This window comes from Sturnus vulgaris, chromosome Z (assembly GCF_052056855.1).
Source record: "Sturnus vulgaris isolate bStuVul1 chromosome Z, bStuVul1.hap1, whole genome shotgun sequence".
NCBI lineage: Eukaryota > Metazoa > Chordata > Aves > Passeriformes > Sturnidae > Sturnus > Sturnus vulgaris.
Window position 1 is genome coordinate 38,315,075 of NC_142283.1, and position 23,237 is coordinate 38,338,311.

The window sequence follows — 23,237 nt, forward strand, 5'->3', positions numbered from 1 at the left end:
TAAACTATTCCATTCTCTGGTTTTATTTTAATTCCATTTTTTTGGTCACAAACACAATTTATTTGACATCACTTCTTCAAAACATTCCTGTATAACACAAGGAATTGACCCTGAAAAGAGGCAAATATTCTTTATATTCTTTAAATATGTATAATTTAAAAATAAAACTGCACTCTCTATTTTTAGTGCCTTCTTTGGACTAGTGATTTAAGTCAGTATGTGTGGTATGTTACACATAGGGTGTATAGAGAACCAGCTGACTATTTGTTCTAATAAACACCAAACATCTTTTTTGTCTTTTTATGATACCTATTTTTAGAATATAAAAAAGCGTTATAAAGCATCATTCAAGATGTCACAAAGAATGATAAAACAAAAATTAAGACATTACTTAGTGATTGAATGCATTGCTGCAGTGATGCAACACGTAGTAAAGGCCAGCCTAAATACATAAATATTTTCTTACACTTTTTCAGAGAAAAAAAAATAGAAAATAGATCACTGAGTTTCCGTCAAAAAAATTCCCTGAGACCTGTGACAAAGTTCTTCCTCCATTAGGTCATCTTCTTCCAACACAGAGCATTTCTATCATCCCAAAAGATGGAGTGACAACAACATCTGTGGAGTACGAAACTATAAACTGGAATTAATATACTTAAAAATATTAAAGTTATATAACCAGGCCAGGGAAAAGGATCTTTGTAAATTAAAGGAACAAAATTAAATGTTTAGATCACACAGGTAGTTAAGATAATATATGTCAGATTAATTCAGGAGAATCAAAACATGAGATAAAATGACAAAATAAAAAGTGAGTGAACAGGAAGACAAGAACCTCAAGTAATGATTTCCTTTCTGAAAAGATACTCTGGGTGCTGCAAACCCTTTATACCTCTGTATCGAACTATGAATACTATTGAGGTAGGGATTTCCCTTTTGAAAGAGAAGCTCACAGAGGCACAGAATCTGAAAAGTTGAGGTTTTACCAGTTCTGCTTCTTGTCCCACAGAAAAGTGTTGCTGTATAGGCAGGTGCGACACACAAAAAGTACACTATAATTCAGGAAGCTAATATCTGTTTATTACAATTTTGCACCATCATTTATACCCTCTGTACAGTTTACAATTTGTCATTGGTCACAATTAGTCAACATAGCAGTAATTGGTGGAAAATTCTCCACCCCTATTCTTCCCAGAACACTTCTAAAAATGCTTTCCACAGCTGTGGAGGTTTTTCTCTAGTTATCTTCTTTTCTCCTTTCTCTCCTCTTAGTCTCCATGGCCAGCCTTGGTCAGAAAATACTTCTCAAATAATCCTCATTTATTAACCCTCTCTAACCCACAGACCAGCTGGGGTCCTACTATTAAAAAGTGCTTTGGATTAGTCAGGAATAGAACTAAGGTAGAAGGTTTGTACTCTGCCCTCCGAGTTCTAGAATATGTCCTGCTTGCAGTAGGTTTACAGTGCTTTAACTCATGTCAAGATGAATTCGTCTTCAGAGAAGTGTATTTCATTCCTTCCTTCTCATCTAGTCCAAGACTGATTCTTGTGTATGCTGTAACTTCTTGGATCCTACTCTAGCTTGTACTATAACTAGTTTGAAGATCCAACCTAAAAAAAATCAAGATAAAAAAGCTTACTGCTTTAATCTGATGTGCAGAAAACAGCAAAAGAGCAGCAGCATTTAAATGCACATGCGTAAAATTAGTATCCCTGTTACAAAATTGGACATTGCTGTAAATATACAAGGGAACTCAGGTCTCCTGCCTTGCTGCAGTTTCAGTGCAGATGGGGGGTTCTTGTCTGAAACATCAGGCCCATTCAGTTTACGAAAGTAAGAACCTGGGAGTATTTTACAAGGTTAATAGCTGACATTATGAAGTAACTACTCACATTAAACCAACAAAACTTGACTTCTTTCCCAAGTGCATTTGCTTTAAGTGCATTGCATATAATGCAGAGATGTAGTTTTGTAAATTATTGAGGCCTGCAGGCTGGAAGCCTAAAAGCAGTGAGCTCTGTAATTTCCAGGAAAACAGCCAATAATGCGAGTTTCTCAACTGCATTACTCTGTGAGGGCTTAGCTGAAAGGATAAAGCCGTTTTCTCCGCAAGTTCACTACGGGCTGCTTTAGTCCGACTTCACTGCTGTCACCTAGCGGAGAGCCAGCAAAGAGGAAAAACGTGTCAGGCGCGACGATGCCGGTTTAGACTAAATTTTGTTGGTGTTTTTTTTTTTTTTTTTTTTTTTTTTTTTTTTTAATGCCATGTTTCTCCGGGACGCGGGGGAAGGGCTGAGGGCTGCTGGTGCCGCTGCGCTCGGCGCGCGCCGTCGCCGTGCGGGCTCCTCGGGCGACCCCTGGCGGCCGAGGGGCTCCCGCCGCTCCCGGGAATGTGCGCGGCGGGCGGAGCGCTGCCCGGGAAGGGAAGGATCCTTGGTGCCCTGCGGGAGCGTCTGCCCGCCCCGAAGGAAGGGGCTTGCTGCCCCTCGGAGACCACTCGCATGGGGAGAGCCCGCTGTCTGTGTAAACGCGAGATGTGCGCTTGGTAATGGGAAAATAAACAATGCCTGAATACTTTGAGAGGAACCAACCAGCTCAACAGACTGAGAGAAGGACTTTTCCTCAGGGAAGAGTGGCTCTGGATCCTCTGTACCATGTGCTAACTCTAAAAACAATAAATTAGACATCCTTTCTTTAACCATTTGATGCTGTATTACCTTACATATCTTGTAGAAAGAAAAATCTTTGGTTGATAGACATTGCCGTGTGCTGTTTCTTTTTCATGTGAGTTTTTTGCTTTTGTTGGTTTGAGTAGTTTGGGCTTTAAATGTATTCGTGACAGAGACTGAAGACAAGTCATCTCACAATATTCATAGTAAACTAGCATCAGTATTGGTGTCTGGAGAACAGAATGTTTAGTCTACCCCAAAATGCTTTAAAAACTCTTAAGAAGGCTCAGGCAGACCTTGTAGCTCTCTACAACTACAAGAAAAGAGGTTATAGACATGTGGGTGTCAGTCTCTTTTCCCAGGTAGCAAGTGACAGAATAAGAGGAAATGGCCTCAAGTTGTGCCAGGGAATGTTTGGAATGGATGTTATAAAAAAATCTTCACTGAAATCGTTCTCATGCCCTGGAACCAGTTGCCCAGGGAAGTGATGGAGTCACCACCTATGGAAGGGTTCAAGAGACATGTGGACATGTTTTTTATGGACATGGTTTAGTGGTCGTTAGAATGGTGCTGGTTTAAGAGTTAGTAATGATTATCTTAGAAGTGTTTTCCAACCTTAATTGTTATATGATTCCATAAATGAAACAACTCTACTAGGTAAGTTTCCTGTAAGTAATCTCTGTGATCTACATTCACTGATCTCTTACTACCTTGAGAGCACACTTAGATATATAATTTCATACTTTCACAGAATCATAGAATATGCTGAATTGGAAGGGGCCTATCAGGGTCATCAAATCCCACTCCTGGCCCTGCACAGGACACCCCAAGAATCACACCATGTGTCTGAGAATACTGTCCAAATGTTTCATGAACTCTGCTGTCAGGCTTGGTGCCGTGACCAGCTCCCTGGGGAACACGTTCCAGTACATAATCACTCCGTGGGTGAAAAAACTTTCCCTGACATCCAGCCTAAACATTCAGCTTCATTCCATTTCTTCAAGTCCTGTCACTGGTCACAGGAGTGAAGGGATTGATGCCTGTTCCTCTGTTTCACCCTGTGTGGATGTTGAAGACCTCAGTGAGATCTCCCCTCAGTCTCCTCCAGGCTGAACAGACCAAGAGACCTCAGCCACTCCTCACACAGCTTCTCCTCAAGGTCCTTCACCATCCTCACAGCCTTCCTTCAGATGCTCACAAATAGCTTTATGTCTTTTTTATATTGTGGCACCCAAACCAGCCCCCAGCACTCAAGGTGAAGCTGCCCCAGCTCAGAGCAGAGCAGGACAATCCCCTCCCTTGTCTGGCTGTGATGCTGTGCCTGATGCACCCCAGGACAGAGCTGGCCCTCCTGGCTGCCAGGGCACTGCTGACTCATGGTCAGCTTGTCCTCATCAAGAAACTCCAGGTCCCTTTCCTGCAGCCCTGAAGAAAACTTGACTTCAACAACACTTTAAACAGGTGCTTAAAGATAAGAAAGTAGTCAAGTTTGCATCAGAACATTAAGAAATCTTGGCACAATTTTGAAATTTTTATTCCAATAGTAATCAGCTCAAATATCAGCAAAGACTCCTCTGTAGTCAGCAAAACTTCTTAACATATCACACTACATTGATACGTCAGTATCTTACCTTTAAAAAGATGTAGGACAATGATATAACTGAGGTAGAATACTACCTTTTACTGGGAAAACTGGCATTTGCAGTAACATGCAGTAACTGCAGGAATTTGATCTTATAAACTGCACAGCAGCAACCTGGAAGCAAATAAGAGTTCCACAGATTGTGCCCACCTATAATTGCACTGGCAATTACTATATTTCACAAGTGATTTAGAGAAATTACTTTTTTTTTTTAATTTTAGAGAAATTACATTTTCTCCAGTAAGTAAAGATGAGCTTTTAAAAACTAACTAATTGATTGAAGTTTTTTACTGGCTTTCAGTAGGACTACTCTCCCAAATCACTAGAGCATATGGGAAGATTCTGTTGAGGAAATTCTCAGCCTTTTTCTTCCTTTGCTTCATTCTTCTCATCCCAAAAGCGTCCAGAAATATGCAACTATATTCTCATTTTATTTGGTTTTGGCCTGTAAAGTTGCTGAAAACAGAGTCCTGCTTGGTTCTGGCAGTTCAACAGGCACAGTTTGGGAAAATTACAGCTGCCACTCCCCTTCAGTAAAGCACAGACGTGGTCCATGGAAAGGATCTCACAGGGCTTGTTGCTTTAGCAGGGTACATGTTTCCATGTTCCAGCCTAGTTTTTTTCCTTCCAACGCACCTATTACAGAAGGCAAGGTCTATAACAAAAATAAAGGGAGGGAAAGAGATATTTTTGAGTTTGCCAAGAGTGAAATTATCTGGTCACATCAGGATTTGAAAAGGAAAGAAGTAATCTGAGTTGTGAGTAGCAATATACTATAAATATCTCTGGGTAGGGCAGCAGTTACTCCTTTAATTATTATATTTGCTGTGTGAATGGTGAATGAATAACCATAATAGCAGAACCATGCGGACATTGTGCATCTCTGCTATCTATCACTGAAAGATCAGGAAGGTCTACCACAGACTTCCCTACCCAAGTCCCACTGATTAGTTAAAAGAGATTTTGAAGCAGATCGGACTGCCAAATACATTCCAAAGTTCTATTCTATGTGGTTATGCTGTACGAGTAATTCACTGAAATACAAATTTATGGGGGACCTACTCAGCCCTCAGACAGTCATCCAGCACAACAAACACAATGCCCTTGTCCACAATTTTCTGATGTGGTTTTACTGTTTAGAAGATGCACCTAGATTTAAAAAGTTAAAGTAGCAGTTACCTGCTGTAACAAGTGACAGGTGTAAGATAAAGTGTATCATCTCCTTATTGCACAAGATAAATTTTAAAAGTTTTTAGCACCTAGTATTTTAAGTGGAGTACAGTTTTTGTTTTAACAACAGCACTTCCTCCTATATAGCTTCCTTTGTGAAAACTGCTTTTAGAATTATCTATCTATCTATCTTTTTTTTTTTAATTTCTTTAATTAGTGTTCATTTGTAGACTAAGAAGCATATACATTTCTGTGGATTGACAGTTCTGTTGAGGCCTTACCTGCACGGCAATAACCTGTTTATTTGTGAACCTGATTATTTGTATTCTAGAGAAATGCATTACTGAATGCAGGAAAGACTCTTGTGTCTCTGAGATCCTGCTTAGATTGAAAGACTTTCTCTGTTCCACCTCTTATTTTCCATGATATCGGTTCGGACTCAAGACACTGCTACGTCCCTATTCAGGTTCCTGGATTCATAGGTAGGAACGTGACATGTGCCATGGTTCAATTAATTTTTCAGCAATCTGGTAGCACTGCAAACTCGGAGTTGTAAGTCAAGTTTCTTTGGCCTGTGCCCACTTATAGTCCATTGTCTGAGAGGAGGACAACAGAACAGTGGTAGAGAAAAATAAATTTCTGTATGTAATACTTATGTCTAAGTCCATGGATCTAAATCTGTAAAAGATTTAGCTTGCAAGATTTGAGATTTGTGGGAGCATTTCCCCCTTCCCTCCTCTCCAAATAAAAACACATTCCAGGCAGATTTCTGCTGAAGAACAGATGTAGTTCAAGTTTGAGCTGAGGTAGAGTTTGAATGAACATGTGCTTTAGGAAGCAGGTTTCGACCAGATCCCTCTATCCCTCTTGATTTCTTCCTTTTGCAGCATTTCTCCCTGGGATCAGCCAGTCTGGTCAGTGATAGCATCCTGACAGGCAGCCCTCTTCCTGACAGAGGTATTTGTCAGGATTTTCTAGTCAGGGAAGTTGATTTTGTGGATCTTTGCAACTGCAGACTTGTTGCAATGAACCTGAATATGGCTAAATGCTGATCATTAGACACTGAATCCAAGAGTCAGAACATTCATTTACGAATCAGATATTGTTGAGGGCTCTTTTTCCTCACCAGAACTATTGTAAGTCACTTGATTGTGGAAAATATACTGGACACTCTCTCATCTGATATATTACTTTCTATTAGGGCAACCCAACAACAAAAATCCTGTACACAATTATGTTTTCAATGCATTATTGTAACCAGTTAGCAAGCAATTTTAAGGCTATGAGAGAAGAATGGTTAATTCATAGCAGCATGACTTGCTATGTCATTTTTACGAAAACACAGATCCTTATTTTTTCAATCCACGTACTTAACTTCACAGACAACCCAGTATATGAACCAGCCTTCCCGAAGAGGGCTTGTTTCTCTCTGGGGTTTCCTCTGTGGTGATTGGGCTCCTTGGAAGTTCTCCAATAGGCCACTCTCAGCTCAGAAATCAATTTGCTGCAGCTGCTGTAGTAAGTTGAAACTCTTGTAGCAGTAAGTGGGTTCATCTGTGGGAATTCTTGTTGCCTGTGGTAAGGTTAGTATTCTTGGAGGAAGCATTGTGGAGTTACAGTAGAAAGCAGAAAGTTTTATGGCAGTACAGTTATTGTTCAACACACAGCACAAATCTACTGAGTATTGGGCTTATTTGCTTCAAATTTGGTAGACTGTTGTTTTTAATACCTGTGGGTGTGTGTGCCTGTTCAGCCTTTAAAGCTGCTTTTCTCTAGGCACAACTGAATATTGAAAAAACACATACAAGCATGCATGCTGAAGCCGTTTTTTTGTTCAGCTGTTTGGGTCTCTCTTCTAAATATCTTGGTTCTTTCTCAGAAAGGGAAGGGAAAAATATAGTGGAAATAACAGGGGATGGTTTTGTTTCAGGAGGTGCTTTCTTTTGTTTGAAGCCTCATTCCTCTTTTCTACACCCAGGTACATTTTTAAAAGAAATTTCTGAACTATAAGAATGATAGTGTTTTGAAACTACTTGGGCTTTAATAATCTGGATACAAAAGCCATTAGTGAATAATGCTCGGTGTGTGACTAGCCCTGCTGGTGAATTGCTAAAGGAGAGACTGTGTGCCTCATAAAAGTAGTTCTTAGGCTAAAATGAGCACAGGGCATTCAATCTTTAAATTTGCATTAGTTCTGGCTTTTTAATGAGTAATGCCATAAATATTGTCTCAGCTCGTTGAGATGCAAGCTGAACCAAATGTTAGTAAACTGGTATGTGGGCAATTTGCATAGTTGTGGGCCTAAATTTTTATTTTTACATTCATTTTAAAAAATGTCTGTTTCTTAGTATTAAATGCATCAAGTTTCAGAATCATTTGTGGGCAAAAAATTCAAGTAAGGAATGAGGAAGCTCTATTTTGTCTGAAATGGTCTGCATTGCTCTAAAGGTCTGATAAGTTATTGCACCCCATAAACACTTCTGAAATGCCTGCAATATTAAGTTACCATAGAGTACAGTTTATAGAGTCTGTTTAAAAATAAAATGACGAGAAATTGAATGGTAAACCTCCTAATTTGTTCAGATTAAGCTGAGGATAAAGAGAAAGCTATGGCATTAAATCAGGCTTTGTCCCTGATTGAAATGTGACATAGAAAGTATACTTAGGACAAGAATAAATCCTGGGCAATGTATTTGGAATTGAATGAGCTGGTTCAACAGTATCTCTGGCTTTTTACACATGGGTTAAAATATCAAATATTAGAAGTAATTAAATTGGAAGTATAAGTTTATGCAATGCTCAAAGCTAGAGAAAAATGGGTTCTCCAGGTGAAGAGAGCAGAGATATTGTTTGCAGCCTGGAAGGCAGTGTGTAAAATTGGCAAGCTGTAAAATCCTAAGGCAGTAGAAAACAAGTGAGTAAAAGGGTTTGTAGCAGTAATGTTGTGCGGAAATGAATATTGCAATACACTGCAAACTGCCGAGGGAGAGAAGAATTCACTAAGGCCCTAAATGCATGTCTGACCTTGAAGTGAGAAATCAGCTTCTTTGGTGTTTTTTGACAAAAATAAAGGCATTTGATGGTAGGATCTGTACAGTGAAATCCATTGAATCAGCCCTTAATGACTACATTTAAGAGTATGTGCCTTGGTCAGATACTTTCCCCAGTGCTGTGTCCATACCCCCACGACAAGTGAGGAGTCAGTGCTTGTCTTCAGAAGGCAATTCTACCATCAGAAAATCTGTTTCCATTCCAAGTGAGATCTCCTTTCATTGCAGTAGATTATTCCCTGCACCCCTGAGTTTGGACAAAATAATTGTGATAATGGCTCACTCAGATGCTGCCAAAGTGCCTGGGCTTCCTCTCTCTGCATCCTGGCGGTGGGCAGCTATCATTGACCTTTCTATTAGTCTGACACCTGTAATATTTCTTGGCTCCTCAGTTGTACACCTCTTGCTCCAAGCATGCTCTTCAGTGTATTTTCAATCCTGAATTAGGCAGAGGTCTGTAAAGCTGCATTTCTCATGCAGCTGTGAGCTGGAGCCTTCGGGGCCAGGCAGGGGTGTGGGTGCCCTGTCTGTCAGACAGGCAGTTCAGTCAGGAACGGGACACTGGAGCAGCTCGGCAGGCTGTGCTGGCTACCTGGGGAGCAGGGCAGCCCTGCAATTGGAGGCAAACCAGGCAGGCAGCATTGGTCGTCTCTGCTGACTCCCACTGAAACTTCTTGTGGGATCAGTTCACTCCAGAGACATGACCCTGTCTTTTAATGAAAAAGATCTTCCCTACTTTCTCCCTTGCAAATGTTTTAACATGTTATGATGGAGGGAGGAATGCTTGCTGAAAAGAAAACTTTTTGCTGTTGTTTTCTTAATCCATTTAAACTTCATTATTCAGCATGGTGATGTGGACCATAAATGTGAGATACAGCAACAGCTCACCAAAACCAAAATGATAGGTATTCCTATGAATTACCAGGAGTTGTTTAGTGTCCAAAATCAGTTTCAAACCCAGTAATTGGGTAAACTGCTGCTGCATGCTTATGAAGTGTTAAAGAATAAGCTGTTACTGATGATTTCAGCAGAATCAGCTGTTGATCAATGAGATGATGAGGAAGACATCCATGATAAAGTTCTGCAAACTAAAGAGAGCTAAATTCTGTCACTAGTAGCACAGTGGTATACTACACTTGATTGACAAGTACTAAAGGCCAAGAGGCTTTCCCTGCCTGCTTTCTATTGGAAGATGTGCTTCCAGCCATACCTTTAAAACTTGATAACAATAAGGGGCATATCTTGAGGATTCATTCTGATGAATCTGAATAATATCCTTCTCAAAAAAATATTCAATGGCTAAGGATTTTGTAATTTTTTTTTCCTTTCATACATGGCATTCAGAGAGGATGTCAGGATGTCTTGAAAGTTGGAACTTTGTAACATCAGCAGTGTTGTCAGACAAATCCTCCTTTTATAAAACAGTTATGAGATTCTTCTCAAATTTCTTCTCTGACACAAAGTTAGGTCCTGTTAATCCATCCTGGTTATATCTGTATGTACCAACATCATATTTGGTTATCTGACACAGTTCAAGTTTATGGAGCCAGCTACATCCACAGCTTCCTCCTAGCCAGTTTCCATTTGTGCTGACAGTATGAAAGTTTGGGAAGCACATTTAAGCTTCAAAATATATCAATATATTTTTTATATATCTTTTGATATATGATCTGACATATTTTTAAGTGCACCGTATTTGCACCACGGGCAATGCAATATTCTCTGGAGACTGGCTTGCCACATTGAGCTATCTCAGCGAGGAACCACCTGCAGGAAAGCTGTACCAGCACCTACATCAGAGTCATGCTTTTCATTAGGGCCAGGAACCTCAAAAAGTGGTCATTATATATTTGAATAAACAGCCTTCAAAGTGAATGAGCAAAGACTGGTGGAAACAGGTGGATTCTGAAATACGATGCTCTCAGAGGCAGGATGCAAATGACCAGCTGCTATTAAGCCACAGTCCCGGGCTGCTTTAAGAAGTGGGAAGCTGAGAATTCCTGGGGAGTTGATGGCTGTCACTAACCATCACCCAGTTCCTGGGTGAGCAGATCCTACTCCTGAGGAACACGGCAGGAGTTGAGAGCTGCCTGGCACAGAGACGCTGCCTAAATTATCACCATGACGCTTCTGACAAAAAAAGCAGTAGCTGTTTTTTATTTAAAAAAAACAAAACTCCTTACTCTCTGTAAAGAGGAGAATAATTTTGACTCATCTTGCGCATCATTTCTTCAACGTGGTAATGTTAAGACACAAAATGAGTTACTATGCATTCCAGAAAAAGAAAGTGAAGAAGGTTCTTAGTAAATGTTGCTCATAAACAAGGATTTTGTTCTATTTTAATTATGCTGGTAGAATATGCCCAAAATCTAGATATTTCCCTTTTTTACTGAAGTAGATGGCTTTGACTTGTAACCTGCTTCTGTCTTCTAAGTTCTCGTGTTTTGGAGTTTCAAATAAAATTAAAAGAAAGGAAAAAAAAAGAGTTAAGATTATTCAAGTTGGTTTTATAAGGTAAATGACCATAACTACTATGCAATATAATTGCAGGATTGGGGTCTAGTTTACAAACACTTCTTTTCTTACTGAGAATATTAACACATCAAAGCAGTCAATAAACCCTAATATGAAAGTACATTTTTTATGATGTAAAAATAAATTTGCTTTCCACTTAGTGTAACCTCTCCAATCACATCCGGCTAGAAGGCTCAGATGACGATTTACATTAAAAAAATTTTTAAAAGCCCGAGGTCTTCAGCAAATATCTATTCCCTTGATGAAAACATTGCCATCAAACCAGGGAACATAAGGTGATTACGGTTGTATTGTATAATGCCTTAAAATTTACTAAATTATGTTTAAAAAATTACGTTTTTCTTCGAAGTTCAACTTGATGCTTGTTTTGGAAATAGAAATAACTGAAGAACCAGGAAGAAAAATGCTTATTTTAATTTTGGCAGGTTGAGCTTTGATATTATCTTTCCATTATTTTTATTAAAAAGCACCAAAAAAACCCCTCAACAAATAATTTAACTATGTTATTGTGAATCAAACTATGTTTTGGTGTGAAATGCACCCTGGCAAAGGTTACCACTAATACAGATACAAACCCAATGCTTTTCTCATAACACATCATAACCATGCACCCCTGAAATACAATTCTCAAAAAACTCCAAGTTTTTTGGGAACTTTCCTTTGGGAGATTGCTGTTAAAATGCATTATTGTAATCATCATGCTTACAATCTAGATAGACAAATGGCAGACATGGAAGATGATTTTTAGAAAGAATTCATTGCTGTAAGTGTACCAGCAAATGCTTGCTAAGGAATCACAACCAGGACGTTTTATTGCACAGGCTTAGAGAGTGGTGTGTACAGCACTGACATGGCACAAAATCCCGTGGTCTGTCAGGGCAATAGAGCCTCCATATGCAAACCTCAGCAGAAATATTTGGAAAAACTCATCCAAGTTCAGGAAGGTTTAGAACCATTATGGAGGTGTCCAGTGGAACTGGAAGGAGAAACTGAAGTCACTAAAACAGAACAGATGGGAGCTCCTGATCAGAGCTGTGGTAGAAGGCTTTTAAAATAAAGGCATCAGTGCAGACTCTCAGTTTTCAATGTCAGTCTCAGCAGTGGACCTGAAAAATCTGAGAAGAGTTAAAGAATTGGTACTAAGGATAATATATCAAATTTCCCTGCTCTAATTTTGAGCAACATGCTCAAACATCTAGAATTTTTGTGTAACTAAACCTGAGTCATCTTCAAGAAATGCTGATTTGATTCTGTAAAACACGCTGAAGCCTCAGGACATGTTTATACTGTCAAAAATGGAGATAGGCCAAGCACAGCCTCTTGTGCTCTGGAAAGCCCCAAGTTCAGGAGGACTTTTTAATCTCAACTTTTGTTAGTCTTTTACATAATAGGAAATTGCTGGATTTGCTTCAGGTTATTCTCCCTGGAAGCCATAGTTAAGCAAACTATGAGATTTTAAACACCAAAGTTTAAACCAGTCTAATACTGGTCCTGTTTTGTTTTTGTAGAACCTCACAAAAGTCACTATTATGAGAGGTAACTTCCAGTTTTACAGCAGCAACCCATCTCTTCAAGCATCCTAGACTTCACTTTTGCAATATCTAAATTCCCTAAGGGTTCTCACTGTTGTCACAGCCCTATTCTATGCTGAATTCTTACGTCTTTGGTGCTGACTGTGTCATCAACCAGTTCAAAAATAAGTTCAACCAGTATCAACCAGTTCAAAAAAGCCTTCTCAGTTAAAATTAAAGAAAAATATGAGTATGATGGCATTTTAAAGGAAAGAAAGATATAATGAGTGCTCACATATCTGCCCTCTAGCCTGCTCAGCATCGCTGAGCTTTCTGTACCCACACAAGAAGTTCTTGTTACCTCTGATACTACTGTTATCCTGTACAATTCTAGGCCCTGAATATTTTATTATATTTTCAGCATTGTTTTCAGCACTTTTTTTTCACTTTCTGCATACTTCTTTCATTTAAGGCACTAAAAAATGTAAAATTAAGTCAGGTTGATTCAGTTGTTGCACTTACCAACAGTTGCACTGTAAATGCACACAACAGGAATTTCTTTCTCTTAGCATTGGCACTGCTTCTTTGAGAAATCACTTCTTTGCTTCCTTTAAAACCCAAGGGATTTTTGCACGGCAATGCTCTAAACTTATTCATGCCTGCCCATTCTGTAATGTATCATTCTGCTGAAAACTGGTGTCAGTGGTGAGCTCTTTTCTAAGAATATGCCCCCATGCTAGCCTCGGCTTCATTGAAAATGAAGCATTGACAAGGAGACTCTTTTTTTGTGTAGGATCTGTCAGCTACTGTTTAAGCATAAAGCAGCATGCTGAGCCCTCTTCAGTGTGAAAAGGCCTTCAAATACAACTCTGGAAACAGAGGAGATGAATCACCGAGTGTATTGAAGATGAAGAAAATACTCTTTTCCCATGTCCCTGGTTTAAAAGAGTGAAGCTAAATAAATGAAAGAGAATGGCAAATTTTAGATCTTCAATAAAATCTATAATTTCCTGCCTGATACTGCAAGAGACAGATAAGGAAAATTCTGACTCCCCTCTGCTGAGGAAATCACACTTTGGGAAAAGGTAAAAATATGAGAAGAGTTGAAGTCTGAACCTTTATATCAAAATAGGGAGGTCAATCTGTAGAAAATGTTCTCCAGCAAATAAATTCTGCAGCCTTATGCTGCTTGGGAAATGCTACTTTCAGGGTAGTAGCAGGGATCTTGATGTGTTCTTGACAGAGAAAAATACTTATAAGCTGTATTTACCAAATATCACTGGTTTAGCATATTAATCACCTTTTGTACCGTGGCAGAAGAGAAATACTGCAAATGACAGGGCATGGTTTTTATCGGACATGCTCTTATATTGCACTAGCTGCTGAATAGTTGTAATCTCTTTAAAATATTATTCAGAGAAAATAATTAGTAAGCTGAAAAATATAAGTTCTAGTGTTAAAATTCCTAGTGGTAATTACTTGAATGAAAGGAGCCAGAGACAAGGATTAGTGACATGCACACTGCAAGGACAAAGAAATTCCGATTCCTTGCTTTCTCATTTACAATTACTGGTGAAATAAAGACAAATGTAGCTAATAATAGACTTGAACCACTAATTTAATATATTTAAAAAATTACCTTTAGGTAATGATATCACATGCTGTTTACTGTCCTTGTCCCAGGAATAGGGAGGAATGGGGTTGTCTCCCCTCCTCAAATATTTTGGTATTCTGCTGCACAGCTATGCCTTCTGGTCTATCTCCAGCCTTTCCAAGTTCGGTTTAGTTGGTTGCTGACTTCTCCTTTCCTTCTCTCCTGCTTTATAAAAGATTATAGTGAGAAAAATAATAGAGTGTAAGTTTTGATGGCCACAGCAGTCAGTCTTACCAGTCCAGCCAAAACAAGCAATGTGTGCCCCCCTTCTAAACTCTTTGTGAGTGTTTCCTTTGGGTGATATGATGATATCTCTCTATATTAGTTCTGCTTGTCTCAGCAATCCGGAAAGATCTATACATAATGGAAGTGGTGGAATATACTACTTCAGGAATTCCTAGGTCTTTTGCGTATTAATTAAGAATAATCAGCAATTTATCCTCCTTGTCCCAGGGGAAATTTAATGTCCTTGTCCACAGAGCATTTAGCAGATCTTAACAGCCCCTCCTTCTATGGCTGGCACATACACCATAGCAGCTTGGAGGCACATGACATATAAAATTGTTCCCTGATATAAAATGAAATTAAAATTCAGCAAGATGAGCCTGCTGTCATCAACCTTGCATTTTCAAGCCTGGAAGGATGGGTTCCCATGTGGGACAGGAGCCTGACTAATTAGCCTACCTTTAAAATCCAAAGCCTTTTTTACTTTAACTAGATTTTGCATAGACACAGTTCTTAGAAACAACCATTGTCAGAATAATACAAAAGAAAGTAAGACACATATGTTTCTTTTATCATCAGAGAAATTAATTCATATTTGTCTTACGATCATCTGAAATTTCAGAAGCTTATCCATGGGAAAATTTCTCTTAGAAATTTGTGGCATGAGACTGTAAACCTGTAAATTTTCTGCATTCTCTCCTCAAGGCTACAATCTAAATTGATAAAAAATCCCGAGTCCTGGATATTTTCTGCAATTTGTTACATGCTGATGCTCATCAGTGTTGTAAATGCCAGTCGCCAACATGCAAACTTTTCCTTTGCAAACGCTGAATGAAATACAAGCAGTGAGATTTTCCAAAGGAAATTTGCCAGACTTAATCCTTGGTGCCATTGCTCTGAAAATGCTAAATGCATATGAGTCACAAATTGAATTTCATAGTTTCTCTCTTCACTATAGCCACTTTTAAGTGTAAAAATGCATTCAACTGGCAAACTATAATTTGAGCTACATTTAAATGTTTAAATTATTAACTTTCTCATTTAAAAAAACCCAACCAAAGTTAAAATGGACATAATTTCAAGCACGTTATTTCCATAATCACAACAAGCTTAATTCCTCCATTAGTGATTTGGGGACAATGCTTTTAAATGTAGCATCTCTTAAAATACAGGAATTCTGAAGCAACATACTGTGGTGCTGCCTTTAATTTATGCACAATGTTAGCCTTTTATAATTTTTGTTTTGAGACTTCTAGTCTACTTGCCCTAGTTCCATTAAGATAGCTTAAATGCTAAAAAGAATATATTCTGCTGAATTTGGACCACGATGTACTGGGTAACTGAGTAGAGAAAATATGCCACAAACTGCACATTAAATTAGTGAAATGGTAGAATGGAAATAATTTATTGGATTATTCTTTCTTCAGCTGTGGTGTTCTCTTAAGCCAAGTGAAGGTTTCCAACATTACTAATCAAATCTGCTATTTGTATTGTAAGTTAAAAACACTAGTAAAAATTATGATGTATATATTTTATATTATGCATTTTTAAAACAGAGCAACTGTTTTCTTGTAGAAATTTTTTGAATGGATTTCGTGGTTTATATTTCATGCACATATTTTTACTCACAGAAATATCATGTGTTTTAAATCTAAAAAGTGTTTTCTTTCAATTGCTTTAATTTATTTTTGAAATTTTTGAATTCAATCATAGAAAGATAAAACAAAAAAATCCAACTTTTTCCTTTGGAAATCCCTTATGCCTCTTGGAAGATCTGTTTGCTTGTTTGTTTGTCTGTTTATGTTTCCCATAAAAAGATCTAGATTCTCTGAACAAAATACTTTATACAAATTAGTTATTACTTTTGAAAAGGATATAATTATTTTGGAAAAACTGCTGTTATCAAGAGTTATCTACTCTTTGCACAATGTATTGCAGCTACATAGGACAGAAATGAGTAGGTAAAAGATAATTTTTTCAAAGCTCTGATAGCATTTTCAGCAAATAAATCAGAAAGCAAGTGGAGAAGTTATTTCTTTTAAAGTATTTTTCTAATAAAAGGTGTAAAATAAAACAGTGTAAAAATAACTTGGTCCTGAAGACATTATATGATGGCTTGAATTATAATGAAATGCTACCAGAAACCCTCTGACTGCAACCATGGTGTTGTTTCACAAGGTGGCACAACTACTCCTCATATTGTGCATGTACCTTCTCCTCAACCAGCATCTAACCAGGCTCCCAGTGTAGCTGTAAAAGAACCTACCTGCATTCAAATCAAGAAAGCATACGGTCCCAGGCATAAACAAGATTTCAGGCCCATTCCAAGGCTTGTTGTAATCAATAAGCAGCTTTCCAATGTCTTTGATAGGAATTTAATAGTTTATCCATGGTATGTTTAAACTCTCCTGCCAGGCTTTCTAATCCCTTGTGTGATTAGCTACAGCAGACAGCATATTAAACTTCTCAGGAAAAATAATCTCATAATGCTTAGCTCTCATTTGGCTTTCTAGAAATCTTAGTATGATTAGTAATACACTCATCTAGTAGTAAGAACAAGAAGCTGACACATCCATAATCCTACCAAATTCAAAGGGACGGCTTTGACATAAATTCAGAATACTGACAGACTGAAAGGGTGGATTCTAATCAAAATTCTTAATAGTTTGCTTTCTTAATGTTAAGTATAATTCTTTATTTTCCTAATTCAGATTTTGGAAATTTGTCTCTAGGATCAAGAGGGAAAAGTGACATAATATACAAAAGATTTTTTTTTCTGGCCTTATATAACAATTGCAAAATAATGTTATCACAATTGTTAATGAAAGGGTGAGTCTTGTAAGTATCATTATTTGTCCTTCATCCAGACATTTCAAGTTGCACACTAGAAGGATATTCCATTAGGTGACTTTGATGTCAAATCTGAGTAGAAGTCGTATTTGAGTAATATTCCTAACAAACTTGAGGAAAAAAGAAAGTTATTTGTTATCCACTTGCTTATAACCTCTTCAACAATTCTTAAAAAAGGATTACATAAATGCATGAAACCAACAAGCCTAGGATCAGACTTCTGACCATACAGTTCTGTCGTTCTAGTTCTTCCTTTTATAATGTCACATGATTCATTTGCACTGGATGTTGGAAGAGAGGATGTGTATGTGTTTACTGTCACTTTTGTTTTGGTTGATTTATAATGAAAGGTAATTATTCAGTTCTTCCTCTGGGAGCATTAGCTCTTCACATGTATAGACATCCTGCTATTTCCTTTCCAGAGCTTTCTTCTTCTGAGTGGATTTTTTTTAACTTAGTTTAGATTTTTATTCACTTTGCCAGATTTTTCTTTTCAAATTGCTTGAGCAGCCTTAAAGCAGTGACCTCTACCTTCTCCAAACCACACATCAAAGTATGTCACACAATTCCCTGGCATGCATTGCTGCAGTCTGCAGATTAACCAGTAAGGTATTTGTGTACATAGGATACTGCTATTGCTATGTGGAAATTAATTTTCTATTTTACCTTCTTTTGTTTCCAAGGTGAAAAAAGAAAAAAGACCTCTTGTGGCCAGGTTAATCAAATAGTGCTATTACCTTTGGTAGTAAAACAATTAGTAAAACTATTACAACTAAAACTTTTTCAGTCTTTTGAACATATTTTACAATTTGGAAGAAAACACTACACAATTTATTTTCGTACTGCAGATATTGCAGGAAAGTTATGTTAAGCAAGAAAGGTTTTTAGTTTTCAGAGTGCATGGAGAATGTGTTTGTTGAGGTCTTTAAAAGAGAAATTTTCTGTTGTGCTCCTTATAGCTGTAGCTACCTCTTTACCAGGATTGACATAAGGTGGATTTGTCTTTCCTAAGCATTTGGAGACATAACACTTTGCTGACATTCTTTTAATTCTTTCATCTCTCATTAGAATAGTAGGCAATAATGTGTGTCAAAAGTGTTAAGACAAATCCTGTTTAAACCACTTGAGACTATGTCTTCCATTCCAGTCCATGGCTATGGGGGTACCTGAGAAGGAAGTAAAGACTGCTGTCCACCACTTACGGCCTTTTAGTGTATCCCATATAGGGGTGGGAGCTATGTATGGAGGTCTTCCATTTGTAAAAGAGAGTGATTTTGTCTCATTTATTTCTCTTAAAAGAAGTGAAGGAAAACAACTACAAAGTAGAGACAAGATAAACAGTTTGAAATAGCAGTAAAATAAAGCAGGTTAAATAAATTTACCTGCTAAAAATATTTTTTAAATAAATTTCATATAAATTGCCCATGTAAACTTTTGTGTAACAATATTTTATCATAAAAAATGGAGCAAATTTTAAATCTAAACAGATTTTCAGAAGTACAGATTTCCCAGCATAGTCTATAATATATATATAATTTTAAATTTAAATTTGAACATGAAGCTCCACACTTTAATTAAATTGCAGATGGTATCATTTGTTCGTTTCCCCCCAGTAAAAGGTTTAGTAATAGTTATGTTGCAAAATCATCTTGAATCTGAAATTTTACTTACTGGTGGATTTTCAGAACTGCAAATCATTCTAGAAGATATAAAGGTTTTGTTTTTAGTAATACCTGTTGCTCTTCACTGATCTCTGTCTCGAACAGGATTGAATATATGAACATCAGAATTGACTCTGTGGACAGTAGTGAAAGAGCAAGATATTGCAGTTGGCCTCCTGCTTCTCTAGTTGTAATTTCTCTGCAAGGAAATTCTGGTGAAGCTGTGTTGGGGGTTAGGATTATTCCTTTTGTTTCTTTCTCTCAGGGAATTTTGTCCCATCTGTTGCTAAGAAACAATAACTACTGATACTTAGAGGAAAAGCAAGATGTGGCCGGGAGGAGGAGGAGGAGGGGGAAGGGTGCAGCTGGCTACTCTCTTTACCTATGTGGTTTTCTCTTGGAAGGGCAAGGATAGCGCGGTGAGGGGCTGGGCTGGGCTCCTCTCGCTCCCTCGGTGTCGGCATGGAAGGGGAGGGAGGCTGCGGGCGCTGTGCGGAGAATTGGCCGCCACCGCCGGGCTCCGTCTGCCGCTGCCTTCCCCTACCCCAGCGAGCTCCGCGCTGGGACCCTGCTAACACCCTACCTCCCCAAAAAAGGACCCTCTCACCATCTGCTTGGGTGCCTCCGGGGAAACCCTGGGATCCCCGAACCTCTCCCCCTCAGAGGGATGCTTCCTGTCGTCCTGGCGGGTAGGATTCATTTCCCAAGCACTGCTTCACAGGAGGCTGGAGAAGGGTTTGCATGAGATGTTCAGCTTTAACTCCACCCTACCACTTTCAGTTTGAATACCCAGGAAGCCTGATATTGTTTAAATGAATTGCATCTGCCTTGTATAAACAGAGATACTGAGCTATGCTGATCAAGGGTTTCCAAAGATACGGGGAGGGCGCTGCCAATGGTTTTTCACCTTCCCAGGTCCCACCAAAATCCACCTCCTGTCAGGGAGACTGGCAAGAAGGGAAAAAAAGTCAACCAATTCTTCAGAGGTGTTTCTGGTTCTTTTTGTTGTCTCTGCCGTTGTTGTTGGTTTTTTTGCCTTGTTACACATATACATTCTAGTAAAGAACTGTTACTCCTTTTCCCATATCTGCGGGAAAGTCCTTTAATTTCAAAGCTATAATAATTCAGATAGAAGGGAGTATTTTTTTTCCTTTTTTTTTTTTTTTTTTTTTTTTTTTTTTTTTTTTTTTTTCCCATTCCGAGGGAGGTTCCCACCTTCCTTGGCAGACACCTGTTTTTTCAAACCAAGACAGAGTGTAAGGACATGAGGAGCCAATCTCTCTTGAAAGAAAGGGGTATATTTATCCAAGATCTGTCTGGGTACAGTTCGCAGTAAAATCAATAGAAAAGGCTTTAACCACATGCAGTCTGTGAGGGTTAATAGATTGGACATATAATTACCTTACGAAATAAAATGGTACCTAGAAATACAAATGGTTATAGAGCCAGATGTTGCAATAATGCAAACACAATGTAAAAATACCAAACTCGGCTATAAACCCTGAGGAGTTTTGTAACACGAGAATAAAGACTAAAGACAATTTATTTGTTAAGATGCCATTAATACACGATTACCCAAATGAATCAATACATGCCTACAAAAATGTTATAGGATGGTTGGCAGCTACAACTACTGCTCTGTAAATGATGTCTATATGCCTCCCTAATGAAACCAAATGCCCAAGGTGAATTTCAAGCTTAGAGTTACTGTAAGTTCACTCTGCAAAGAATGTTGATAGTTCTTTGTATTTTGCAGGTGGCTGTGCTAGCTCTGATATGAGCTATTTTTGTGGGATGGGCACATTGTTTTCCATCACTTAGAGCCAAATGCTCTATATTTTTTTTTAATCTCACACACCTAAATGGCAGTTACTCACTGAATTGTGGTGATATTTTAAAGAATAAACGTGAAAAAGCAGCCAAGAAAGTTTTGGTTTGGATTTGAACACTGCCACCCTACTGCAAATTTTTAAAATTTGTCTGATTAGTGATAGAAATAGCTCCAGTCCTTTCAATAATTAATATATTCCAGTCTTAAATTTTTCCATTCTTGCATCAAGGATATGCACTTGCCACCACTTTTTTGAGGCTTTTGTTTGTTTGTTTTGAACATGGCATTCACCACCATCATTCTTTCTTAAATTCCTAATGGAACACTTAAAGGGCAGCTAGATTTAGTCAGTGCTTTCCACCTATGGCTGCTATGAAGAAAATATATATGGTGTTTTATATGCCCTTACATGAATTTTTAAAGGCATTCTGAACACAGGTACAGGACTATTATTGTTAACCACTAGATGCCACCATTTCTCCTATAAAAGTGGTCCAGTCTATGTGTCCATTAAATCCAGATTTCTCTGCAGTGTATCAAAATAGTGAAATAGTATTGAACTAAAAGTATAAATGCAGATAGATACCTCATATAAAATTTCTTTATAAATTATTTTGATAATACACAACACCTGGGGTTAAATTTCAAGGTGGAAGTGTGTAAAGGGCTTTACACTCACCTCCCATGGGTTTACCTGATTGTTTTGTGACAAAAACAAGAGCTGTCGGATGTGAGGAGCTGGTGCAGCTGACACTGATTGGAGTAATTTCAGGATATGCATAAGCAAGGGAAGCGGCTGAGTGTCATACATGGCTCCTCTGCAACCCCAGAGCAGTAAGTTGTCTGAAAATTTAGGACACCACTATGATGGGGCTGTGAAGGTCTCAAGGAGCCCTTACTACTGGAGGTTGTACTGCACATGACTCACCACGGCCCAGCACCTCCCAGCTGTTTGAAAGGAGCCGGGGGGCGGGGGATGGGACGGGAGACAGTATTTTAAAATGCACGGCTCATGCAGAAAGCTGAGACACTCAACACCGGTAATTCTTAATGCCATTGTACATCCTTTCTGGAGGACATCCTTTCCAATTAGCTTGTCTGTTAGTAGCTTGAGGAAGATAGACCCAGGATCTGCTACCTTGTTGCTCACACAACATCTCGGGTAGTGTTCATATGTCCAGACACAACACTTGGGCCGCTGTTTTTTAGTGGTGACAGCTGGAGTGAATGCCTAGTGGCTTACTGATCGGCGTTATAAATGTGCCAGCTTGTGTGCACATGGGGAGGAAATTAACAACGGACTGCTTCGAAAGTACACTCAGTCCTGGAGAAGTCTTAGGTTATGCTTCCTGAGCCTGATGCTTCCATATCCCAAAAACACAAAGAGCACACAGCCTGCTTACCGCATGTCACATGGAAAAACTGCAAATTACTTCAGTAAGTGATTTGCACAGCTAAAGACTATGCAGAATAGACTTGCTTTGTTAGGTAGGTAAAGCAGTATCTGTCTTTTTCCAAAAAGGCTTGAAATTTTTCTCTCACTATTTGCATACTTTTGCTAACATCACAGAACACCAGCCTCTATACTCGTCCCACCTTAACATGTGTCTGACAGTTGATAAAGTCACAAGAGGTGATAGACAACGCCACAGACTAGCCACAAAAATGTGTGGTTTTGCTGAAAGCTATTAAATATATGCTACTGGGTCTGTTGTATTGATATATTTTAGTGAAAAGGCAAAAGCATGTGAGGAGCAATTTATGGCTTTTGTTGTAGATCTTGCACAATTAAATAAGGGATGCATATAAATATGGAGGATATGCAGACAACCTTAGACTTCAGAATTAAAACTGTCCCTGTAGGCAGTGTCCTGAATGTTTAATTCCTGCTGTAAGTCATCCTGGACTGTGGACAGTGCCATTACCCAGAGGTTACCCAGACATCAGGAGGATGAAGAAGTATTGCTCCAGGATCTTCGAGAACCAAATTAGTACCAGTTAGAACCAAATTATAACCAAATATTAGCAATACCAATAATACTAATACTACTGATACACTCAGGCCGTGGGAATCCACGCCACAGGAAAAGGCACTCTTAGCTGGGGAGTTGTTAATTGTCGAGGGCAGAAAACAGAGGCCAGAGCGGGGGCAGCGGAGAGGGCTTCTCTCCTCCCGACACGACATCCCGGACTTGCCTTCCACGACCACCGCTCAGGAGGAGACAACCGGGAGGATCTGTCCTGTCCGGCCGCCCTCGGATGATGCGGAGCCGCGGCCGCTGAGGAGACCCCGGCCTCGCCCGCTGCGACAGCGGCTCCGGGACGCACTGGGGGATGCCGACCCGCGCCCCAGCCCTCCGCACCGCCCGGCGGACGGCCCCGGCCCCGGCTCCCGCCTTGCCCCCGCCCCAGCGGGCAGGAGGGTCGCCGGCGGACGG

General features: G+C 39.0%; 1 long non-coding RNA gene across 2 annotated transcripts; it reads right to left on the reverse strand.

Annotated features, from left to right (window-relative positions):
- Positions 1–1,097: 1,097 nt before the first annotated feature.
- On the reverse strand, positions 1,098–23,101 carry LOC148219808 (uncharacterized). 2 transcript variants are annotated; one of them, XR_015799233.1, is made up of 4 exons: positions 22,996–23,101; positions 14,218–14,394; positions 4,302–4,967; positions 1,098–1,611 (listed from the first exon to the last, which is right to left on the reverse strand). It is a non-coding gene; the product is annotated as an uncharacterized LOC148219808 (long non-coding RNA). The 2 variants fall into 2 exon arrangements; XR_015799232.1 differs by lacking the exon at positions 1,098–1,611 and having other exon boundaries at positions 4,181–4,967.
- Between the last annotated feature and the right edge of the window lie 136 nt (positions 23,102–23,237).